We start from the raw sequence: 26,101 nt of genomic DNA, 5'->3' as shown, positions 1-26,101 counted from the left end.
GGAGGCCCAGACTTCCCTCTCCCAGGCCACTTTGTCCAGCTCCTCCCAGCGGTTCCCCAAGCGTTCCGAGGCCAGTTGGGATACATAGTCTCTGCAACGTGTCCTGGGTCTTCCCCGAGGCCTTCTATCGGTCCATAAAAGTAGTTGACCAGAATCGGTGACAAAGGGCAGCCCTGGCGGAGTCCAACCCTCACTGGAAATGGGTCCGACTTATACGAACAATACGAACCAAACTCTGACAACGGTCATACAGGGAACAAACGGCGGTAACTAATTTATTTAATTAATTACATGAAAAAATTTTGCAATTAAGGCATGCACACCATGTCAAGCCACCCCTCTGACGGCAGACAAAGGCACAATAGCGTCCTCACAGAGGCTGCCGCCCTCAACAACAGTGAATTCCGACACCATATACTGTATGTATCTCCAACTCACACACACATCTCTAGTCCTCGGAACAATTGTCATTGTCATTAGACCACAGCGAGGTGCATTCAGGGGCACTCCGAACATTACTAAAACGTCTTTATTAATTTTTCAGTTCATTTGGATCTGTTAATACACATAAAGATATATAACGGTGTCCTGTAATTGATCTTTCTGTTAATAAAATACAGCAAAATCATGTAGTGGTAAATGGTGATTAATCATGATTAATTAATTTGAAAACTGTGATTAATTGTAAAAATTTTTAATGATATGACAGCCCTAATATCAAAACAAATCATTAATTCAATATAAAAGTCCATAAATAATAATAATAATATTTATTTCAGGGCCTAGTGGTCTAGTGGTCTAGTGGTTAGCATGTTGGCCAACACAGGAACAGCCTGGAGATCGGGAAGACCTGGGTTCGATTCTCCCTTGGGCATTTCTGTGTGGAGTTTGCATGTTCTCCCCGTGTGTGTGTGTGGGTTTTCTCCGGGTACTCCGGTTTCCTCCCACATTCCAAAAACATGCACGTTAGGTTAATTGGCGACTCTAAATTGTCCATAGGTATGAATGTGAGTCTGAATGGTTGTTTGTCTATATGTGCCCTGCGATTGGCTGGCGACCAGTCCGGGGTGTACCCCGCCTGTCGCCCGAAGTCAGCTGGGATAGGCTCCAGCATGCCCCCGTGTCCCTAATGAGGATGTACCGGTATAGAAAACGGATGGATGGATATTTTTTTCATTTTAACAATACTTACATTTAAAATATTTTTAAATGAATTCTTTAATGTGCATTAATGTAAAAATTATTATAATGTACTTACTGTATATTGTATGTGTTTATTATATTTGATTTAGTGTTGCAGAATAAAGTTGTGTGCTTGATTGAAGTTTGAAAGCAGCTAAATGACAGAGCTATTGATAGTGGTCACGAATCCAAACAGGAAGCCCACTTATCATCTTGAGCATACAGTATATCCTCCTCTCACCATGACACACACCTATAAGCAGTATACGTGTGGGCAAATGCAGTACACAGTGTAGTACACTGAGTCACAACCCACACACAGCTATAAAAACAGACAAATAAGTACACTCTTCTGCACATACAGTACGAGGGATGTGCAGTTATGAAAATAGATGCCGCTATGAGCATACAGTACATATTCAGACATCTCTGCAGTTCTCCAAAATACTAATTGGGAGTAATGACAGAGCAGCAGTGTCTGATTACCATCCACAGTTGAGCGTTTTATGCTTACATCAGGACTTTTTGCTCCTTGATTTGCATTTTTCTTGTGTTTTTTTGTCATTTTATTTTTAAAATATGTTGTGGATCAATACAAAATGAGCCTCACAAATGTCCCCCAAGGGCCACAGCTTGGACAACTCCGGCACTGTTGCAAGGATAAATGAACTAGTCATTACGGATGGCAATTGCTTGTATTTAGCCCTCAGTGATGACATTTAATCATGTTTTTAAGCTTATGCTAGTAAGGGCACATTGGTTTACTGAAAACAATACATTTGATTTCACATTGCTGCTTATCAGCTTTTGTTCTTCCTCATATGACGTGTATATATACACGTGTATCATTGTGACATCTTCATTTGCCTCACAGGATTACAAAAAAGTACAGTAATCCCTCACCACTGTGCGTTTCGAATTTTGCGGCTTCTCTCTAGCACGGTTTTTCAAAAATAAATTAATAAATCATGCTATTTTGTGGTTGAATGCAGCCTATTATCAGTCAAAATATATGCATATTTAAGCTCATTTGACATATTTTTTGACTAAATGAAGCATTTTCAAGCATAAAATGGCTAAATGAAGGAAAATACAAATATAAGGCCTTCAGAAGACGCATTTAAAGACGCTGTGATGATATGTGGTATTCTACACTGGTCACTAGGTGTCAGTAATGTTACTGTAATGTTGGGTGAGAACACAAGCACCAGACTTTTATTGCAGGTTTGAATGATCTCACAATGGGCACAATATTCCCTAACATGGGCTACTGTTGCGGCCGTCACGCACGCCTAGCTAAAACTCAACTAAACATTTACAGCAACACACACAAGCATGAGTCTTATTTATCTCTTATATATCAAATTTTCTTTTATCATGTATACTATATTGTGTATTATTATATGAATTCTAATAATGTTAAAAAGCATATTTAGAAGGTGGTAAACAGGTTGTCTCTGCTCTGCTCTATAAATAAGGAATCATACACAGAAATTCACTTATTACAGCCAGGTCTGGAACCAATTATTATCTATAATATTATAATATATTGGGCCGCTCGGTGGTCTAGTGGTTAGCACGTTGGCCAATACAGGAACAGCCTGGAGATCAGCCTGTGTGGAGTTTGCATGTTCTCCTCGTGTGCGCGTGGGTTTTCTCCGGGCACTCCGGCTTCCTCCCACATTCCCAAAAACATGCAGGTGAGGTTAATTGGCGACTCTAAATTGTCCATAGGTATGAATGTGAGTGTGAATGGTTGTTTGTCTATATGTGCCCTGCGATTGGCTGGCGACCAGTCCAGGGTGTACCCAGCCTGTCGCCTGAAGTCAGCTGGGATAGGCTCCAGCATGCCCCCGCGACCCTAATAAGGATGAAGCGGTATAGAAAATGGATGGATGGATTATAATATATTAAGTTATATAACATAATATAATATTACCATAGTAGTTTTATAATCAGGAAATGTATTAGTGCAAAAAGTGTGGACATCCCTGTGTTGGTGTATCGTCTTTATTGGTGCATTGAAGGTCTCTACACGGAATGAGTCATTTGTCATGTCGCAGCAGTGCAGCTGGGAGATGGAGTAAGATGGAGTAATGAAGCGAGAAGCAACACAGCCATAACCTCATGATTATTCTTATTCATATTCTTCAGCACTCTGCTGGTAATTTTAGCTATTGATGCAAGAAGACTTGATATGTTCATCCTGCATGCATCGTTTTGTGTTTTAGCCTTAATGCTAGGCTATGATATGACACCCACACTAAATCTACACCTTAACTTGGAATTAGTTACATACTTGAAATCACTTTAATGTGTGTCCTTGTTGGTGTAAACATGCTGTTTGTGGTGTTTGTGTCATGGCGCACCATTAGTTAGGATGACCAGATTTTAGATCTCCGAAAACCAGGACACTCCGTCCGGCATTGAGATACTCAAATGATACTGGAAGGTTACTCAAATATGCTTTATCATTTCAATTACTGGATTTCAACCATGGGACCTAGAGGCAGTTCCGGTGAGCAGACAAGCATAAGGGGCAAGGGTAAGCTACAGCGACGTAGACACTCAGTATGTTTGTGCAATATTTTGGAGATTAAAGTGAATAACAGTGCATGTGGTTGAAATTATTTCCTCCAATTGTATAAGTGTACATGGTGTGATGCATGAAGACATACAATGGTTGAAAACAAGACAGTCAAAAAGCAGTGAAAGCTTATCTCAGCATCAGACATAATGAAAATAATGTTTCTGTCATGTTAATTTGCGTTCTTACACTAAATCCGTCTGCATGAATACATTCTTGTATGTGGACTTCATCGTTTCGCTACACTGTTTGAGCTACATAACCAATTTTCAGCCCAATTTTACGCACTATTTCCCGGGATGCTAGAAGCTAGCTAGCAAGCACTTCAATGCCCTCTGTGGACCAGGTGGCTAGATTTCACATTGTTCCATTTCCAACAATGTTTTAACTTTGATGTTAGTATAAATTTCACCTCTTGTTGCTCACTGTAACCTGGAGCGTGTTTACTCGGCTCCACTCAATGGGCCTCATTCACGAAACGATCTTACGCACAAATGTGTTCTTAAAGCCTTCTTACGAAGATTTTTGGCATTCACGAAACGTGGTCTTAACTCACTGTTCTTAGATCTAAGAACAAATTCTACGAACGCTCAGGAGGACTCTTACGCACAAGCAAAGCTTGCACTTTCAATGTGAAATCGCCCTCATGATGGATTTTGCAACCTGATTCCAAAAAATGTAGTGCAAATAAAATATCCCAACAATTATTTATCATCAAAACAACTAAAATATACTCCATGGATAAATATATATTCAAATCCCAATTCATCAAAAAAAAAAGGATCATCAGAATAACATCGCAATGAAACGTGGTGTGTCTATTGCGCACGGAGCACCCCCAGATAACGACATGCGCCCCCAGCCACGTCTTGAGCCAGAGCACGGGGCTGCTGTATTAATTAGGCAGCGTCTAATCAAATGTAACCACAGAAAAAATACATTGTCACACACAAACTATGTATTTTGACTTTATTTTTCCATCATGATTGTGTAAATATTTTCTAGAGTTTCCGAAATGGTTTGGTTTCTGATGGATGGCCCGCCTCCCGTTTCCTCCAGATCCCTCCGGTGCAGTCCAATCTTTTTTTTGAGTCTATTTTAAGTCAAACCACTTCTTTTTAACCTCTGCGGTGGTGCGTTTCTCCGTGGAAACGGCATTTATGTTTCCTGCATGTTTCCTCCATGCCGACTCTTTTTGGATGGCCTGATGACCGGTGGATACACGTGAAAATAAGGTGGTCTTGTGTTCGCTCACTCCTTGTAAAAGCACCTCTATTTCTGTAGAATTGAAGTTTTTCTTCTGTTTGTTGTCCAGCTGCTTCTCAGTCTTGCCCTTGCGCGTTGCCATCTCCGCCTCCAGCTGCCCGTTGCGCACGGCACATTTTTTACCTTGTATGGGAAATAATAGGTGGTGACCTATGCAAATTAGGGCTCACATGCACGGGCATCGCAGTTGGCATTCATCAACCTAAGAACACCGGTGCGAACGATTATCCCTACTTAAGAACGTGTCGTGAATGCGGCGCAGTTTCCAACCCGCGCCTTCTTAAGTACACTTCTTAAGAAGACTTTTAAGAAGATGTTCATGAATGAGGCCCAATGAGAGCAACAGGTGGTTGGCAACCGCTGCAAAAGGTGGCTTGTCTGTGTTTCCTGAACTTTTTTCCCGTTATGATGGACTATCTTAGTAATAGCGTTTTCCAAAATCCCTCGTTCATGGTGGTTAATTGCTTTCAGACCCAAACGTGATAAGTACATTTTCACGAAGTAGCATTCTGTCTTTATAAATCAAATATTTTTATAGTGATAGAAAACCTGTTTTACGACTTACTTACGTTTTTTATTACGTTTATTAAAATTATTACAACCCTCTAGACATGAAATAACACCCCTACAGACATCTATACATGCCTATTACACAATATAATAGATAGAATAAGAGATAATAAGACATTTAAGTCTTAATTAAGACTTGTAAATGTGTAGCGGTGCTCGGGGAGCTGATTCGGGGGTGGACAGGAAGTGATGTCAGGTGTTCTGAGTTGAATTTAGCTCGGGGTGGGTTACGGCCGCAACGGTACCCCGTGTTCGGGATTATTGTGCCTGTTGTGAGATTCTTCAAACCTGCAATAAAGGCCTTTTAAAAGATGTACGACAGATAAAGTATATGAGCTTTTACAGTATTTTATATAGTATACAAGACTGGTGGATTCAGTATCAAGTATCAAGTAGGGATGGCCGATAATATTGGTCAATCTATATTGTTGACCAATATTGGCTCTGAAGTGAGATTTCGGAACATATCGGTATGGTTTTTTGTGCCGATAATGATATCTGTGCACCAAGGATTGTAATATTTAAATTACGATGATTTTAAAGTGTTACATTTTGTTCTTTGTGTGCAATGCAGCTCACCTAAGCACTGACTACTTGTGAGAAAAAGGCACACACCAGCGGCCACAAAGTAGCTGCACAAACAGGAAACAGAAAATCAAAATAAGAGCACAATCTGTGGATGTGTGGATGATGGCAAGGCAAGTTTATTTATATAGAGTGGTTCGCACACAAAGCAATTGAATTCAAAGTGCTTTACAGACAAGGAGGCAAATAAAATCAACCCATTAAACATAAAAGTAATTATTCATGAATGAAATTAAAAGCACATATGAAAAGTGTTTTCACTTTGAACATTGTCAAAGTTGAGTCCTTTCTCTAGTGGCGGTTCTGGCTTGAATGACGCCCTGGGCGGACCGAAGTGGTGGCGCCCATCATATGAGGATACGATGGGCTATGATATAGCGCTGAGCATTAGTAAATAGGATTTTTTTTCCTTCCACCCCTGCAGCGCCACCTGGAGAATGCCGCCCTGGGCAATCGCCCATGTGGCCTTTCTCACATCTTCTGTTAGACTTTTCCTGATTTTAGCAGCATAAAACTGAAACAAAGCCTAACTGTGTTTATTCTGCACAATCCACATTAGAACCTTGCAATTTGGCTTGGATCGCTTGGAGTTGACTGTACTTTTTTTTTTTTCATAAACCTACATAGCCTTCTTCTGATCTACTATTTCAGGAATATGAAATAACATTTAATGTAATAATTCATATATTGTTTGTGTAGCGTATGTAAAGGTAGTGCCTAATCTTCTGCAAACCTGTCCAATGTTAGAATGTTATTGTTTCCAGGACTTGTAAGAGAATGTGTTTCATTATGTGATGATGCAAAATATTCAAAAGTTAGTTACCATATTTTCCCTCAGGTGCGACTGACAGTGGTGTGAAAAGGTCATCGCTCCTTTCCTGACTTATTTTTTGCTTGTTTGTCACACTTAAATATTTCAGATCAAATTTAAATATTAGTCAATGATAATGACAACTGAACACAAAATGCAGTTTTTAAATGAAACTTTTTTGTTTCATTTAGAGAAAAAAAATCCAAACCGACGTGGCCCTGTTTTAAAAAGTGTTCGTCCCCCTGTTGAACCACAACTTAACTGTGATTAACTGAGATCTATCAGTCTGAAAAAGGTTATAAAGTCATTTCTAAAGCTCTGGGACTCCAGCAAACCAAAGTGAGAGCCATTATCCACAAATGGTGAAAACATGCAAAAGTTGTGAACCTTCCCAGGAGGGGCAGGCCAACCAAAATTACCCCAAGAGTGCAGCGACGATTCATCCAAGAGGTCACAAAAGACCCCACAACAACATCCAAAGAACTGCAGGCCTCACTTGCCTCAGTTAAGGTCAGCGTTCATGACTCCACCATGAGAAAGACACTGGTCAAAAACGGCCTGCATGGCAGAGTTCCAAGACGAAAACCACTGCTGAACAAAAAGAACATGAAGGCTTGTCTCAATTTTGCCAGGAACATCTTGATGATCCCCAAGACCTTTGGGAAAATACCCTGTGGTCTGACGAGACAAAAGTTGAACTTTTTGGAAGGTGTGTGTCCCATTACATCTGGCGTAAAAGTAACGCCACATTTCAGAAAAAGAACATCATACCAACAGTAAAATATGGTGGTGGTAGTGTGATGGTCTGGGGCTGTTTTGCTGCTTCAAACCTGGAAGACTTGCTGTGATAAATGGAACCATGAATTCTGCTGTCCACCAAAAAATCCTGAAGGAGAATGTGCGGCCATCTGTTTGTGACATCAAGCTGAAACCAACTTGGGTTCTGCAGCAGGACAATGATCCAAAACACACCAGCAAGTCCACCTCTGAATGGCTGAAGAAAAACAAAAGGAAGACTTTGGAGTGGCCTAGTCAAAGTCCTGACCTGAATCCTATTGAGATGCTGTGGCATGACCTTAAAATGGCGCTTCATCCTGGAAAACCCTGCAATGTGGCTGAATTACAACAATTCTGATGAGTGTGCCAAAATTCCTCCACAGCGCTGTAAGAGAGTCATTGATTGCAAATGCTTGATTGCAGTTGTTGCTGCTAAGAGTGGCTCAAACAGGGTGCAAACACTTTTTTACACCACTGTATTTATTAAAATTAGGGCTGTCAAATGATTAAAAAATGTAATTAGATTTTTACTTTGAAATTAATTAATCATGATTAATCACCATTAGCAACTATGTCTGAAAATGTCAATTTTTAGTGTTTCACTGAAAGAAAGATAAAAGACAGGACAGGATTATATATATTTGTATGTATTAACAGCTCCAAATTAACTGAAAATTAAAATCTTTAAATCAAGCTAAAAGATAGCACACACGAACTCTAGTTTCTTTAATGATCACACTTTAACTGTGTTATTATGCGCTATAGGTGGTTGCGTTTAAAGGCGCCACGTCATTTAAGATTAATTCACATGTTTTGAGTTTTTTTCTGGGATTTCCAAGCATACTAACATGCAGCAAATTGTGCTTCCACGTTAACAGTTACAAAGTGAATGATAAGAATATTCACTTACTGTTTTTCTCTGTCCTTCTGTTTATTTAGACCACACATACGTGTCCTTGAATGCATCTCGCTGTGGTCTAATGACAATGAGGAGGTGTCGTTCTGACGCTGAACGGACTCGAGACATGTTTCGTGAAGACATACATCTAGTATATGGGGTCGGAATCCCACCACTGTTGAAGTCAGAATAAAGTTATAAAAGAGCGTCAGACTCTGTGTGACTTTGTAGGGACCTACACTATGCCGCCGTCTGTTTCATAACAGATAGGTATGCATTAACTACGCAAAAAAAATTAATGTAATTAATGAATATATATATCCAGTGTTTTTTCCAACAAAAATTAGAATTTTGTTGATGTTGTTATGATGAAAATTAGAAAGTTAATATTTCTGGGACAGGTAGGAGAATGTTTTTCATGTCGTTATGGTGCATGATGAAGTGTTATGCTATGATGTGCATTGAGAACAAGATGTCAGGACCTCATATGAAGGAAGTTCATAGAAGAGAAAACAGTACAAGTGAACAGTAAACATGATTTGTTTGTGTGTGCGTGTATGTATTGATGGATGTGTTCTGCATTAGCATGTGAGATTTATAATGCGCTCCATGGCCGCCAACACACTCACACACATGCACATACACGCGCACACACACACACACTGGTGTCCTCCCCCACCACACGACCTTAAATGACCTGCCATGACCCCTGGGCACTAGCACACAATGACAATCCTTTCAACTCTGACCTCTACACCGCAGCCCACCTGATTGGACACATCAGAAATGTTTCAGGTCATGTGATTTGATGAAAGGGTTTGTGTTCTTTCATTGTCCCCTTTGGTCACGTCCACACCAACATCGATATTTCATGATAGCAATATATTTGATTATACATCTATTCTATGATATATTTATATTCTTCACATTTTCACTGAAGTCTCCATCCACACCAGTGGAGTTAAAAAAAGATAAAGAGATATAAATAAATCATAATAAATAAAAACTCTTTAAAAATGAATAAATACCGTATGTCCATCCATCTTCCATGCCGCTTATCCTCAATAGGGTCGCGGGTATGCTGGGTACACCCTGGACTGGTCGCCAGCCAATCACAAGGCACATACAGTATAGACAAACAACCATTCACACTCACATTCATACCTATGGACAATTTAGAGTCGCCAATTAACCTAACATGCATGTTTTTGGAATGTGGGAGGAAACTGGAGTACCCGGAGAAAACCAACGCACGCACGGTAGAACATGCAAACTCCACACAGAGATGCCCAAAGGAGATTCGAACCCAGATTTTCCTGATTTCCTGACTGCTAACCACTAGACCACCGTGAGGCCCTGGATAAATATGTAAATAATAAATAAATTAATTATGGGGATGCTCCAAACAGGGTTTTATGCTTCAGATGCCCAGATGCGTTGCATGCCCAGATGAGTGAAATCGGCCGATACTGATACCGATCACATTCATTAAGTGTACATTTTCAAATGGATTTGTGATGAGCACTATTTGCCCATGGTGCCGTATAAGGGAGAAAAGTTAGGACTAACTGCCAAGGGGCCCAAAGAATAGGTAATTGTTGCGGTGTGGCGTGTGTTTGTTTGGACCCCAGATGCAGAGGCGAGGAGAGGCGCAGGTTTTTGCCAGAGTCTTTAATGGACGAAACTTGAACAAAAAGCGATGGTGAAAAACGTACCATGAGAAACAAAGACACAATTTACCCTGGCTGAGGCAGGTAGCTGCTGGAGGCAAAAAGTAATCGGCGAGAACAAAGCTCGGGCGTTTGGTGTAGCAGCAGGTTCAATAATCCGACGCCTCACAGCTGGCAGCACAGGGCCTAAGTAGGTCGGTGTCAATTGGAGTCAGGTGCGTCCAGCAGCTCCGCCTCCCGCTGGGAGTGTGGGGTCTGAAGAGAGAGGGAAAACAAGGAGAAGGCAGGAACCAAGCGAGGACATGGAATGTAACAGTATCCCCCCCTACCAATGGGCGCCGCCTGGCGGCCTACCTGGCTTCTCCGGGAAACGGCTGTAAAAGTCTGCCAAGAGAGTGGGGTCTAAGATAAGGGCGCGAGCGATCCAGGAGCGGTCCTCGGGACCATACCCCTCCCAGTCTACCAGGTACTGAAAACCCCTGCCCCTTCTTCTCACGTCTAAAATGGCCTTGACCGTGAATGCTGGGTGACCATCGACAAGCCTGGGAGGAGGGGGAGGCACCTCGGGAGGGCTCAGGTCGCTGGAAGTGACCGGTTTGAGGAGGGAGACGTGGAACGCCGGGTGGATCCTGAGGGAGTCCGGGAGGCGAAGCACAACGGAGGAGGGATTGATGATACGTTCGATGGTGTATGGGCCAATGTACCTGGGCTGTAACTTCTTAGAATCCATGTGGAGAGGAAGGTCTCGGGAGGACAGCCAGACCCTTTGTCCAGGTTTATAATCCGGAGCGACTGTGCGATGCCGGTTGGCCAGGCGTTGATTCCGTTCCGACGTTCGTGCCAACGCTGCCCTGGTGTTGCGCCATGCCTGGCGAGCACGCCGTAGGTGGGACGACACAGAGGGAACTGCAGAAACCGACTCCAACGAGGGGAAGGCCGGAGGCTGATATCCATAGGCCCCATGGAATGGGGAGAGGCCGGTGGCAGAACAAACCAGGGTGTTACGGGCGTACTCTATCCAGGGTAGGTGGAGGGCCCAGGAGGCGGGTTGTTGATGGCACACACATCGGATGGCGGCCTCCAAGTCCTGATTGGCCCGCTCCGTCTGGCCATTAGTCTGAGGATGGTAACCAGACGACAAGCTGGGCGACGCTCCTAGCGCCTTGCAGAAAGCCTTCCACACCGCAGATGAGAATTGTGGCCCCCGGTCCGAGACCACATCGAGGGGAATGCCATGGAGCCGGAACACATGGCGCACCAGCAGGTTAGCCGTCTCGAGGGCAGAGGGGAGTTTGGGAAGGGCGACGAAGTGGGCCAGTTTGGAGAATCGGTCCACCATCGTCAGGATGACTGTGTTGCCGCAGGACGGTGGGAGGCCTGTCACGAAGTCCAGAGCCACGTGAGACCATGGACGGGAGGGCATGGGCAGCGGGCGAAGGAGTCCCGCCGGAGCCTGATGAGACGGCTTGTTCCGGGCACAGATGGGGCAGGCTGCCACAAATGCTTTTGTGTCCGCGCGAAGGGAAGGCCACCAGAACCGCTGCGAGAGAAGGAACATGGTGCGGGACACTCCTGGGTGGCACGCCAACTTAGACTCATGTGCCCAGCGCAGTACCTCTGAGCGCAGTCCCGGGACTACAAACAGGCGCCCGGCAGGGCAGTTCTCAGGGCGGGGGTCGTCCTTGCAGGCCTCTTCAACCCGCCTCTCAACATCCCATTGCAGGGCCCCGAGGATGCGGGACTGGGGCAAAATAGATTCCTGGCGAGCCTCTTCGGAGGGAGGGGAGTGCAGTCTGGAAAGGGCGTCTGGTTTGCCGTTCTGGGAGCCTGGGCGGAACGTCAGTGTGAAATTGAACCTATTGAGGAAAAGGGCCCAGCGTGCCTGTCTGGGGTTCAGTCTTTGAGCGGATCGAAGGTAAGCAAGGTTTTTATGGTCCGTATGCACGATGAAGGGGACCTCTGAACCCTCCAGCCAGTGCCTCCACTCCTGCAGCGCCAGGACGACAGCCAATAGTTCCCTGTTGCCAATATCATAGTTCCGCTCAGCGGGGGTCAGGCGGCGTGAGAAGAAAGTGCAGGGGTGCAGCTTGTGGTCGGAGGTGGAGCGCTGGGAGAGAACTGCTCTATGTCCTTAATTAATTACAAAAATAAAAAGGGGGGGAGGGGCACCCAACATGATTTTTTGGGGGGGGGGCCCAGAAATCCTGGTTGCACCCCTGCTATTGGCTATATGATATGAAAAAAGGACCTTCATTTAGACAAAAACATACTTTACTTTTTCAAGAGAACATATATCACTGGTGAAACTTACAGAGGATGAGACGCATTCTTGAAGGAGAGTTTGGATGTGAGAGTACATTGTTTGATGGCGTTCTAGCAGGGCTTCCGGGTATCAGGCAGCTGGGCTCCAAGTGAGAGAGCAAACCCGGCGTCTTCCACTGCTGAGAGAGGCTGGTCATCAAGTCAGATAAATTCAATTATTTTATGGGTTATTTGCTTTATACTTCTGACTCACGCACATACGGGCGAGTGTTGTCCAGTGTTGGCTACATTAGCTGCCGTTTGACTGAGCCTCAAAAACTCACCATACTCCATCAAGTGTTTGTTTTTCAAATGCCGTATTAAAAGAAAGCTTTTTAACGTGCTACCCTGGCGAGATATTTTTCATGGCATGTTTTGCAGGGTGCAAAATTATCACTCTGACAAACGCCAGGTAAGATCCATACGGCAGACATGTTTGTTTTGGGTTCGGCTACGCATTGTAAAGGAAAGTGGGTGGGGGATGCTCACTACAGGCTGCATGCTGCAATAGTACGAGCCAGAGGTGATCAGCACTGAAAGGCATTTATCGGCATATGCTGATCAAGTACTTTTTCAAGGAAATCGTCCGATATTGATCGGCGCGTCCCCAATTAATTAATATATAAAATAAAGTAAGAAAACATGTAAATTCACACACATGTTCCGACCATATGCTATGGTGTGCGTTCAAGGCAGTTTTTATTTTTTATGATTATTTTTTCAGCACATGATCTAGGTTTTATTTTGAAGACCAGGAAGTGTTTGGCCACTGCTTTGTGGTGACATGAAGTTCTGTATTCTTTATTTGAACTGTACACACAGTAATACCTAAAGTTGTTTTTAATGATCGACAGCTGATACATTTGATTGTCTGACACTTTGGTCTTCAAAACAAAAGGCCTAGTTTGGTTAAATGGTATATTCATGTTTGATCCCCTTTAGAACAGCAAGAATTGTGTTCCTTCTTTCTTTTGGTCATTTGTGTCTTTTTTTACATTTTTAAATGCTTGCTAACCCCCTTCCTACAGCCAAAATGTTGCCTCGTTTTCAATAGTGTTTCTCACCTCAGGTATAAGAGAAGCAAAAAAAGTCACAAGGTAAGGATAGAACATAACAGTATTTCTGTGATTGTTTTGATAATTAATATAATAATAATGAAATATAACTGTATTTGACTATACTGACTGCAATAAATTGATTTTATTTGGAAGTGTGGACATTTGAATGCCAAAAATTGCACGGCCAAAAATCGGGTTGTGACCTAGGCTTTAGCGAGATTAAAGTAACAACTAACTATTAAAAGAATCTAAGCTTTGCAAAGGCAAACGCTGTGGTCTTCATAATCCATGAGGTGTGTTCCATGTGCTCGTACATTTCCTGTCAGCCAATCAATGAAGCGCATAATAACAGGGCGAGATACTCTTACCAACTTATGTGAATGGAAAATGAAACAACTACCAAAGCGGAAGTGTTAAGATTGTTATTTTTTGCCATTGTCCATGAATTGTTCGACAATAGGAAAGTATAATGGGAGCAATATTGTGCGTGAAAGAGGTTTATTGATTTGCTGTGCTGAGGAGCTAAAGACGGAACAACACAGCCTCCACTTTTATCTTCTCATGTTTCATAGCGAAGCTGGAATGAAGCAACGTGGGATGCTTTCTGTCTCTGATGTTGATGTGGAAAGGTGAGGCATAATAGAAACCTCCATCAGAACCACAGTCGCTGATGAAAAATCTTCACTCCAACGTTTGATTTTGTGTGTAATCCTGCAGTGTTGGCAGAAAGAATATGTCTTATTTTCATTGATCCATGCCGTTGGGTTTTTCTCTAAGTGACAGTCAGCACTAATCTTACTTTGTCCTTCAAATGCGGTTAAACCAGGGATGTCCAAACTTTTTCCAGCAAGGGCCACGTACCACGTAAATTTAAAGGGTGCAAAAGCCACCATGATATTTTGCCAAGCAACACGTAACTAACTGATCATTTAGTAGGACAGTTTTTAGCAAGTGAAGATTTCTTTTATAATTATTCCCCATATCTCCACACAATATGTTAGATATGGTCATACCAGAGAGCAGTAAAGAGTATGGGGTGATTTTTGGTCAAGGACAAATTTTGCTTTATTTAGGATTGAAGTATTTCTCGCCACCTTATGTTATAAAATGTATATTTTTAATGTGAGATTTCCAGCTCTTTTTTTCATCTTTTATGATCCCCCCCAAATTTTTTCGCTCACCCTTTCAATGTCCAATTTGTATTTGCGTGTGAGTGTCCTTTCTGCTATTAGATATGCTAAGGAGGTATATACAGAAGTGTGAAAAAGTGTTTCTTATTTTTTTGCATGCTTTCTTATTTTTTTGCATGTTTGCCACACTTAAATGTTTCAGATCATCAAACACATTTACATATTAGTCATTGACAACACAACTGATCACAAAATGCAGTTTTTGAATGAAACTTTTTATTATTAAGGGAGAAAAAAAAACAACTACATGGCCCTGTATGAAAAAGTGATTGCCCCCTAATAACTGGTTGGTCGCAAGATAATAATAAATGTTTAATAATAAATGTCGCAAGAAGTAGGCTCCGACTCGGACACAGATGAGGTCGGAGTCTTGGACTCTGCTTGAGGGTTTTCGAGTATGAACAGCCTTTTTAAGGTCATGCCACAGCATCTCGATAGGATTCAGGTCAGGACACTTGAAGAGCTGGACTTGCTGGTGTGTTTTGGATCATTGTTTTGCTGCAGAACCCAAGTTGGTTTCAGTTTGAGGTCAGGAACAGATGGCTGGACATTCTCCTTTGGATTTTTTGGTAGACAGCAGAATTCTTGGTTCCATTTATCACAGCAATGTCCTGTATCAGCAAAACAGCCCCAAATCATTACACTACCACCACCAGATTTTACTGTTGGTACGATGTTCTTTTTCTGCAATGCGGCGTTACTTTTACGCCAGATGTAATGGGACACACACCTTCCAAAAAGTTCAACCTTGGTCTCATCAGACCACAGAGTATAGATTTTCCCAAAGGTCTTGGGGATCATCAAGATGTTTTTGGCAAAATTGAGACAAGCCTTCATGTTCTTTTTGTTCAGCAATGGTTTTCTTCTTGCAACTCTGTTATACAGGCCGTTTTTGCCCAGTGTCTTTCTTATGATGAACCCTGACCTTAACTGAGGCAAGTGAGTTCTTTGGATGTTGTTGTGGGGTCTTCTGTGACCTCTTGGATGAGTCGTCGTTGCGCTCTTGGGGTAATTATGGTTGGCCGGCTACTCCTGGGAAGTTTCACCACTGTTGCATGTTTTCGCAAATTGTGGATAATGACTCTCAGTGTGGTTTGCTGGAGTCCCAAAGCTTTAGAAATTACATTATAACCTTTTTCAGACTGACAGATCTCAATTAATCTCTGTTAAGTTATGTTTTAACAGGGAAGGCAATCACTTTTTCACGCAGGGCCATGTAGGTGCTGATTTTTTTCTCTCTTAATAATAAAGTTTCATTTAAAAACTGCATTTTGTGTTCAGTTGTGTTGTCATTTATATTTAAATTAGATCTGCAACATTTAAGTGTGACTAACATGCAAAAAAGAAGAAGTCAGGAATGGGGCAAACACTTTTTCACACAACTGTATTTTTTGCCTATATTAAGCATTTTCAAGCATAAAAATGGCTAAAAGAAGTAAAATACAAACATAAGACATTCAAAGATGTGATGATATGTGATGATTGCCAGAACAACAGGCTTTTATTGCAGGTTTGAATGATCACACAACAGGCACAATAATCCCTAATATGGGCTACTGTTGCAGCTGTAACCTGCACCAAGCTAAAACTCAACTCTGAATCCTTGATGTCACTTTCTGCCCCCACCATTGTTTTGTTTTTAACACTATTATGAATTAAAAAAATAACATCTTTTAAAAAAAAATATTTCAACAACTTTCTGCTACTAAAATTACGTTATTTTTCCTCATAATATTGTGACTCGTAAATTACGATCTTTTCTCATTAGATTATAACTTTTTTCTCTTAATACTTTGACTTTATTCTTGTAAAATTACTGCTGATTTTTCCATTTTTGCTGTTGTTGTTGTTTATATTGTATTTTTAGAATGTGCCGTGGGCCAATAAAAAGAAGCCACATCCACAAATGGCCCTCGGGCCACACTTTGGACACCCCGAGTTAGGGTCTTGAGGTCAACCCGACCTGCGGCCTTTCAGCAAGTTGGTGTTACATATATCATCTTTAAGAAGCTCAAAAAGATTTGCTTTTCAGGGAAAGGTGCAGAAATTGAGGCCATAATTGACTTTCCAATGAAGTACAGTTAGTCATCCGTTTAAAAAAGGCCTGACAAAAACTGAATTGTAGAAAAAAAATGAAGCAATTTTATCATAGGAAATCATGTAAATCCGATTAATCTGCTCCAGACACCCAATGCCCCCAATTTTCATATAATTCAGTTTTGGTCAAAAATGCTTATTTTAAATTTCACCTCGGTTTTCGTACACTGTCTAGTCAGTCAAATTAGTCGGTTTGTCTTGTACTTGTCTTGTATCGATCCCAAGCGCCCAAACAAAGCACCCTACACGTTGCTGTCTCACTGTCCGTGCATTTTTTCATTGACTGACTGCTAAATAACCCGCCATGGGGTCAAAGAAAGTTGAGAGCGGCAGCAATTTGATGGAGACGGGGAGAAACACGATTGAATTCCATCTCTCTCGGATGTACAAGAGGTCCGCATCAACCATAAGTTCCATCCATCCACTTATAATTATGTGAGATTGTTTTCTGCATATAAAACTCAAATTATTCTCTATAAAATGTATTTTTTGGGTGTCTGAAATGGATTCATTGGACTGACTTTATTTCCTGTGGGAAAACTTGCTTGGCTGCACGGTGGCCTTCTTGTGAGCGTGTTGCCCTTCCAGTCAGGCGATTGAGGGTTCTCTCGAGGCATCTCTGTGTGAAGTGTGCATGTTTTCCCACAGTTTCCAAGATAATACTCATCTTCACCCATCCAAAGCACAACATAACAAAGAAAAGCATTTTAATCCCTAAACTTACGTGATAAAAGAAATGAATGAACAGGAGAAAACAAACAAGACCTGCTCTTGCTTTTAGTTACACTTTGGTCAGCAAAGTCAACACAATACACAACACAAACACCAAAGAACACGTTTGTCATGACAACACATCACACACGCCTCGTTGGAAGTGTCATCAGCAGAGAGCGAGTGGCGATTGCATGCAGCTGTGAAAGTAAACTCGGTCAATGTGGCAGCTTTCACACCACACACACACACACACACACACACAAAATGAGCTGCAACACCAGATTACAGGCACAACAGTAGCTCCACGCATATTCTTTTCTTTTCTCTGCTTTAATAATCTGTGTTTTTACAGGAACTGAGAAAGAAAGTGCTTTAATCAGGGTGACCAAACGTCCTGCTTTCAGAGGACACATAGTGTTTTCACATCCTGTCCTGTTTTTTTTTTAAAGAAAGTGATGAAATGTCCTGGTTTGCATTGTTTTTCATTGGAACGTTAAATTAAATTAGGATTTGTTAATATAGATAATTTCATATGTTTTACTTACTTACGTGTCCAGTAGGACTTGAAAACAGTTCTTATTTTCTTACGATTTTTGTAGTCCAGAAGAAGCATTATTTCTATCATTTTTCCATTTCAGAGATTTTAAAGTTACTTTTGCTCCAGTGAAACTTTTCACATAGACATTATTTTAAGCATAATAAACCATGTTGAGAAACTCCTGACAATCTGAATTTATGTCTTTGTTCAAAGTGTATTTTTACCGCAGCCCGGTGGTTGGAGACCTTTGCTTTAGAGTATCAAAAATAGGCATTTAAGGGCTTTTTTAATGGTGTCAAATCAGTGCAAAATCCACATGAAGACCACTCTCCTTGCGCTTGCAGTGTCTGAATTACCACTCGCTGCGGCTCCCGCATAGCCAGTCCGAGGCAGAGTAGGGTGCTTCATCATGGCGGCAGAGTTTGGTTGAAAATTTAGGATGGAGATGCCAACAGAAACAGATAGATTTACTGACTTATCATGAGAGAGAAAGGAGGCCATGATGACCCGCCCTACTCTGCCTTGGATTGGCTGTGACGTGGAGATTCCCAGTCATCTGGGAACGTAACCCCAGCGACTGGTGGGGGTCGACCGGATCTTTAATTCCATCTGTGGCCAAACGCTGTATGCCGGCAAAAGGCTGTGGGGCAATTCAGCTGGTTTAGCTATAAACAATGAAGATAATGCTACATGCTAGTTACTAACTGTTGCTGGTAACATTTTATTTTGTGTATAAATGACATCTGCTTTGACTTTTGCACACACACGCGCGTGGAGCTCCGGAGTGGGGGTGATTGATTGTTATCTTGGATTTCTTGCATTTATATGTTTTTCTCACCAAGCTTCTTCTTCATGCTCTTGAAGTCCATTCCAATCTTGGGCAGGTCTACAATCTTGAGGTCAGCTATTTGGTCTTGCCCATGGTGGTGTTGAGTGTTTGAATGAAAGACAGCGTTTGTGTGACAGGTGTCTTTTATCCACATCATGAGCTGAGCTTTGGAGTACTTTCTTAAAGGGACAGGACTCGTTTGTGTGTTTCATGGACACATAACGGCTGTGAGGGGGTTACAATCAGGGTTGGGCATCGAGTCTCGAGCATTGAGGGGAACCGGGACTAACATTGCGATTCTCCCGAGATCGTTCACATTTTTTTTTATTTCGATTCATAGTTTCGTTACTCACTTCACAAACAGCCGCGAACACCAGCACAGACGAGCCTGGGAGCAGCAACAAAGAAAACGCGGCTAAAAGGTTTGGCTTACAATCATAAAAAAGAGCGGTCGTTTCAGTGCAACATTTGCAACACAGTATCATACAAGGGAGGGTCAAAATGATTAAACACCTCCGGATTCATGGTGTGGAATAACAAGAATACCTCGTCTTTGATGCGCTACGTCGGACTTCCTTGAAGCTGCCCTTCTGATATTTTCCGGGTCAGACACCAAAACTTGACTATTACTGGATAATGCGGTAGTTTACCCGGGTCATTGAGAGGTCAAGAAGTAAACTTCTTTCCTTTAATCAAGTAGTCAGCTAGCTAAATCTGCAGTGCAAACCGTTTTGATGAAGAAGATGGTGAAAAGAGAGAACGATACGGAGTACGGTGATAAACCATGCAGCACCAGGAGTCGCATTAATGGTAAGATGTGTTTTATTTATTATTGGTTAGCTTCAGTATCACAATGTTAACTCATTGACTGCCTGCCATGTTTGGAGCAGAGAGCTCCATACTGCAAGAGTTTTTGGGCATTTTTGTGAACTTTCAAGACCCACAGAATATTGAGTTTTAGGACTACATAAACATTGAAACTATCTAAAGAAACTTTAGACTCTCTTCTTTCACCAAAAAAAACCCATTTGTTTCTAGCCTTTTTGGGTCTTTAGATATTGGCAGTAGAACATAGGATAGTTTCAGCAAAAACACCTGATTTTGACCAAAAAACAGAGAAAACGAGCTTTTTCTGCAGAGAACCAAATTCAAGCAGAGTGATGGTGGGGTCTGCTGGATGTGGGGATGAATCCCTGCTGTTGACCGATCCAGACGGCAGCCACTCGTCAGAAGAATCAGAGTCGGGTTCTGAGTCACCCGACTCTGAACTGCTTCCGGTGTCAGGCTCAGCAACGCTAACCACTAGCTTGTTGCTTCGGCTGCCATTGTCAACTGCATTTGTGTCTATGTCACCTACATCACCCATGTCAGCTCTATCTTTTGCGATCGCGTCACTACTAAAGTCAGATCCACCGCCAGACAAGCTCTGTGACAGTGTTAGCTGCCTGTATATTTTGTCTCCGCTCGATTTCTGCATGTGTTTCGCCATTTTCCTCTCTCAACCCACAATCCGTTTTCTTCATAGACAATCTGTCGCTGTCGGTTGCAGGGCAAGAGAACTCTTACCCCCTACTGGGACAGAAATACATTGCCTACTAGTCAGAAATTCACACACAAGACTTTGACATAAGACTTTGATCTGTAGCTCCCGCGAAAAAAAGCAAAAGACGTCAACAGACATCTTTGGCAGTCAACGTTACTTTTTGAAAAGACGTCAATAGACATCTTTGGCAGTGAAAAGTTAATAAGAAGAATAAATTCAGAGACTTATTATATTCTAAACTTGTCACTCTTGCTTAAAAATGCCCACTGTTAGTTGTATTCAAAGTAAAAAAAAAAATACTACATGGCTCTCACGGAAATACATTTTAAAATATGTGGCTTTCATGGCTCTCTTAGCCAAAAAGGTTCCCGACCCCTGGCTTACACCAACATTGTGGCTACAAAAAAGTACGCTAGTGCTAAGTGATAACATTAGCCCGTCTACTTGTCATAGACAAATCTTTTACCAGTTGTTTGATCGTGCATGTTTAAGTGGATGCAGCATCACACACTCACTAACACAGGGGTCGGGAACCATTTTTTTACATCTCAGTATTGTTTATTTATTTTAATAATTAGTTTTTATATTTTATTGAAATGTTTTAATTAAATTTATATAATTAATTTATGACCTTTATTTAATGTTCATTTTTGTTACATTCTGTTTCTTTGTTAAAATAAAGCTAGCATAAAAATGATGTACTGTAAATACTCAGAAATACTTGTTTCCCCCCACAGTAGAAGCCAAAGCTTCCTTGTTGACGGCCTCCACTGATGTGTGCTTAACGATGCGTGTCAATGCGTGTGTGCTTCTTGCGTATAATGAGAGCGCTCACTCCCTCACGATTTCACGTGTTGGTGTGACTCTTGACCACAGACGAGGTAGCATCCACACTCCGGAAAACCAAGAATTCGCCATCGTTAGCGCCGGCAAACAAGTGAAAGACGTGTCGTTTGTGTGTCAAAGTGCACCTCTTGTGTGGCTGACAATACGCAAGGTGACACCAATCTCTGTTTTCTTCTCCTCTTTCCACGGCTCTCCTCCCATTGGTGAGAGGAGCTCATTCCCAACAGGAGGGGCTGAAATCAGAGTCCTCCCCTTAGAAGTGCATTTCTTGCATGTTTGTGCATGAGGTGAGCTGGCAAGAAAAGGAAAGGAGGACATGAAGCAGCGACACAAGTGGAAGACGGGCGACAAAACGTCTTCAGAGCAACGAAGAACAGACTTTGACAGTGGAGTTTTTTGTTTGAGAGAAGCTTTCATTTCATTCTGTGTGTTCGTCTTGGACTTGTCAGCACCTTTGAATCCGACACAGGTGAGACCACAAGACTAAAGGCGGAAGAAGCTCTTTTAAAAATGTCTTTCCTTGCTGAATATTTTCCATTTAGTTCAAAGAGGTGTCCAAAGGAGCGGCCCGGGGGCCATTTGCGGCCCGCCGTTGCGTTTATATTGGCCTAAAACTATAATTCAACAAGAAAACCAAAAAAAAACATAAAAAATGGAAAAATCAGCAGTAATTTTACAAGAATAATATCACAATATCCCATGGCATTTTAGTAGCAACAAGTTGAAATATTAAAGAAAAAAAGACTTGAAAAAATCATAATATTGAAAGAGGGTAGTTCTGCTCTGACCCGATACTCGGTTGTGACCTGATACTTTTCGGTTGAACAGCTCAGAGAAACAGGCCATGAGGAGATGATGCAGTTTACAGAATTGATTTAACCAGTGTCACAGCGCTGGTCTCAATTTGCAAGTACAGATACATGATTTTTCTCTACAAAGTGAGTTCACCAAGGTGGGTGAGCTGTTTATTTATACAGTGGGGGGCGTTACGTTATCAAAGTATCTGGTCACATAAGATGGATGGACCTCAAAGTTACAGGTAATGGGCCATAAAAGTCCCTTATCAAACCCATCCTGTTGACAAAGGAGTTGATGTTATAAAAAACACTGTGCATGTTGTGTGCAGGATGTGTATCTAAGCAGTCTTTTTATCTCATGACTTGTTTTTTCCATTGCAACAAATCAATTAAAACTTAGCTAATACCTCTCCAGCTGTGATTAGTATATGATTATTACAGTACACTAGGTCCCCAACTTACGAACACCCGACGAGCGAATATTCGCGGATACAAACACAAGCCGACTGGTCTATATTTTATTTTATTTTGCCTTGTAGTCACTCAATCAGTATTTATACTGCTACTGTACATGCTTGACCAGTAGAGGGCACTGTGACACAACAGAGGAAGCCTTAGAGCTAATGGGACCAATAAAGCTAAATGGAAAGCTAAATTATTCAACCCGGACAGAGTGTGTGATTAAAGTCTATAAAGAGTTAATAGGCCTGCTTAATTCTACACCACCCACAGAACACTACCTCTTTTAAAAGAGTCTAACAACGACAACCATTTGTCCTTTTTTTCAATAACTCCTCCTCCTCCTCCACCACAACGACGTATGCTCGACCACTCCTCTTCAAAGGTAAATAACATTTATCATTACGTATTATTATATCACTTTTATTATTGTTTTTTTCATTAATTATCCTCGTTTAATATTACTACTGCATCCAAACTCATATTTACATACATACGCATGTACTGTATATGTATACACGTACATGTAGTACCTATATCATTGGTAATATTACCTTTTCCCCGACTTAAGAACAATTCGACATAAAAACGGTCGTCTGGAACCAATTGTGTTCGTAAGTTGGGGACCTAGTGCATACTGTAATTCATGATTAGCCTGCTTAAATGTCACGTTATGTATATACTGTAATAAACACAATATTTAAACTCATAAACAATTGATTATCAGTTAGTTCCTCAATCATATTGTCATCTATGACAAATCAAAATGAGAATACAAGAATTAAGAACATAATTCTAACAATATTATAACAAAAAAAAAAACAGCAAAGTTGTCATAAAATATTTATACACAAAATAAAGACACACTATAAAAATAGCTAAAAAACAACAACACACTAAAAAGTACACATAAACGTACAAATAAAAAACAAATATAAATATCCGGTTCAGCTTATGTTAGAAGCCAGTGTGTTTTCAGCATTGATTTGAAACTCTTGACTGGGGGAGAGTGTTCCACAGTTTGGGGCCAGCTACTGTAAATGCTCTATCACCTCTGATTTTCAGCCTAGAACCTCGGGCACGCCAATAGACGCTGATCACTGGACCTCAGAGCTCTGACGGGAGTGTGCAGAACAAGCAGTTCTGATAAATAAAGTGGCGTCAGCCCATGAAGAGGTTTAAAAACAAATAATAAGATCATTAACTGAATTTAAAAAATAACAGGCAGCCAGTGGAGAGAAGCGAGTACAGGAGGGACGTGTTTGTGCCTTTTAGAGCCTGTGAGCCCGTTTTGGACCAGTTGTAGTGGGCGAGTGGAGGACTGTTCAAGGCCAGAGTATAACGAGTTACAACAGTCAAGACAGACGTCATCAAAGAATGTACAGCTGTTTCCATCCGGTTCGGAGGCAGGTATGCTTTACCTTCCCTAGGAGTCTGAGCTGAAAAAAGGCAGTTGTTACCACTGAACGTATCTGTTTATCAAATTTAAAAGAACTATCAATAAAAACACCAAGGCTTTTTACAGAAGGGCTGCAGTGGGAACTAAGTGGGCCAACGGCGCTGTTACGCCATGGAGAAGGTCACCAAATACGACTATCTCTGATTTGTTGTCATTTTTTTCGGTCTTTTTACGTCTTGTAGGCATTTAAGTAGTTGTTCAGACGAGTCGGTTTCTGAAGTGCAAGGCAAATACAGTTGTACATCATCTGCAAAAAATGGAATGGGATTTGATATTTTTTTTATGTATCCCGAGGCAGCAGATAGAGAGAGAAGAGGACAGGGCCCAGGGATGAGCCTTGAGGTACACCACGAACAAAAAGGCTCTGAAGAAAAGGTTCCAAGGTTGACAGAGAAGGACCTGTTTGATAAGTATGATTCAAACTATTTTAGGACAGTGCCTTTGAAGCCTGCACATGACTCAAGACGAGATATTAAAATACGTGTCAAATGCCGAGGTCAGGTCTAAACGTACTAGCACAGCTGAACTGCCGGAGTCGCCAATTAAAAGAAAATTGTTAAAACATTTTGTACTGTGACGAGATTTAAAGCCAGATTGGAACTTTTTGCAGATGTTATTTGAATTAAGATGTGATTGTAACTGAGTATAGACCACTTTTTTCATATATTTGATAAGAATGGTAGTTTGGAAATAGGTATATAGTTTGAAAGGGCAGAAGGGCCTAAGTCAATGTTCCCTCTAAGCTGCGCGAGTGCGCAATCGCGCACTGCTCTCGACCTCTCTGCGCACCGCAAAACCTTGCTCCGCACAAAATACAATCCAACCTGAACTGTAAATGAAATAAACACATAACAATTTATTCTGTACCATTTTGCAATGTAACGGAGTGAGTGCCAGGAAATAACAACAAGCGGAACATACAACACAATGATGAGCACTGTCCAGCCAATGATAAGATCCTGTTTGCAAGTATTTCCTACCCCAGTCCAATTTATTAACAGCGCGTTAGATGGTACATGCCGCTGTTTATGGCAGGTTAGCATATACTTTAGCTAATGCTGCTTGCTAACCCTGTATTGTGGTGAAACAAACGAACAGAGCGACTGCAAAACATGCTGCAAAGCCAAGGTAGCAAGCCAGTTTTCTGAGTGAAAATGTTGACTGACGCTGTGGTGTAACTGTGCGTGTTTTACTGTCGTGCTTTTATTTTGATGGCGGAACGTACCGCATACAGGAAGTGTTACGCCGAGTTTGTGTTGCTGAAGGGACCGAAAGGTCGGTTGTGAGTTTATTTTATTTTATTTTAATATAGACAAAAGTAAACACATACAACAAACATGGCATCAATTTCAAGTACATTTCCAGAATAAAATAGTGCCACAATGGGGGGGTTTAAAAAAGAAAGTGAAAGTCAAATAAGGAAATTAAAGTATACCTATTTAACAATATAAATGGTAAACAAGATAATACATTGACAATAAAATAATAAACTAGGGTTTTCTACAAGATTCAGATGGTTAATTGTATGAGACCATGGCTTATTTTGTCTGAGATATAGAATAAAGAAAACTACATTGTGGAATCTTCCTTGCCGTCTGTTTGAAACCACTCCTGTACAAAATATAACAGAATCTAAGTTCTCAGTTCTCAGGTTTTGAATATACTTAGGTTTTGCGATACTGCAGTGTGCACGTCTGATGCCGCTCACAGAGGTCCAAGGAATGCTCAGGTCGTTTTTGTCTATGCTCAGATACTTGAAAAATTAGAGGGAACTTTGGTCTGAGTTATGCTTTTTTGTAAGAGGTTGCACAACAGCTTGTTTTAGTGAGTCAGGGACGTAACCGGAAGTAAGTAAGCCATTAATCAGAGTTAGCATAAAAGGCCAAACAGAGTCAAATATGTCTTTTAAAGGGGGGCTATAATT

General features: G+C 41.5%; 2 protein-coding genes across 4 annotated transcripts in view; one reads left to right on the top strand and one right to left on the bottom strand.

Annotated features, from left to right (window-relative positions):
* Positions 1-26,101, top strand: part of LOC129178187 (xylosyl- and glucuronyltransferase LARGE2s) — a 79,045-nt gene that overhangs the window by 6,475 nt on the left and 46,469 nt on the right. The window contains exon 2 of one of the 3 annotated variants that reach the window (XM_054770172.1): positions 21,690-21,931. The exons of 1 other annotated variant lie outside the window; for it this stretch is intronic. The gene's annotated coding sequence lies outside the window, so the exon portion shown is untranslated. Of the gene's footprint in view, positions 1-21,372; positions 21,932-26,101 lie in introns of those variants that run through there. One more of the 3 variants, XM_054770170.1, reaches the window with a different exon arrangement.
* The window catches only part of si:ch211-71n6.4 (para-nitrobenzyl esterase), a 68,845-nt gene that overhangs the window by 34,252 nt on the left and 8,492 nt on the right, over positions 1-26,101 (bottom strand). The window lies entirely within an intron of this gene.

This window comes from Dunckerocampus dactyliophorus, chromosome 3, assembly GCF_027744805.1.
Source record: "Dunckerocampus dactyliophorus isolate RoL2022-P2 chromosome 3, RoL_Ddac_1.1, whole genome shotgun sequence".
Lineage (NCBI taxonomy): Eukaryota > Metazoa > Chordata > Actinopteri > Syngnathiformes > Syngnathidae > Dunckerocampus > Dunckerocampus dactyliophorus.
The sequence above is the reverse complement of the archived record's forward strand: the minus strand, read 5'-3'. Positions and strand labels throughout refer to the sequence as shown.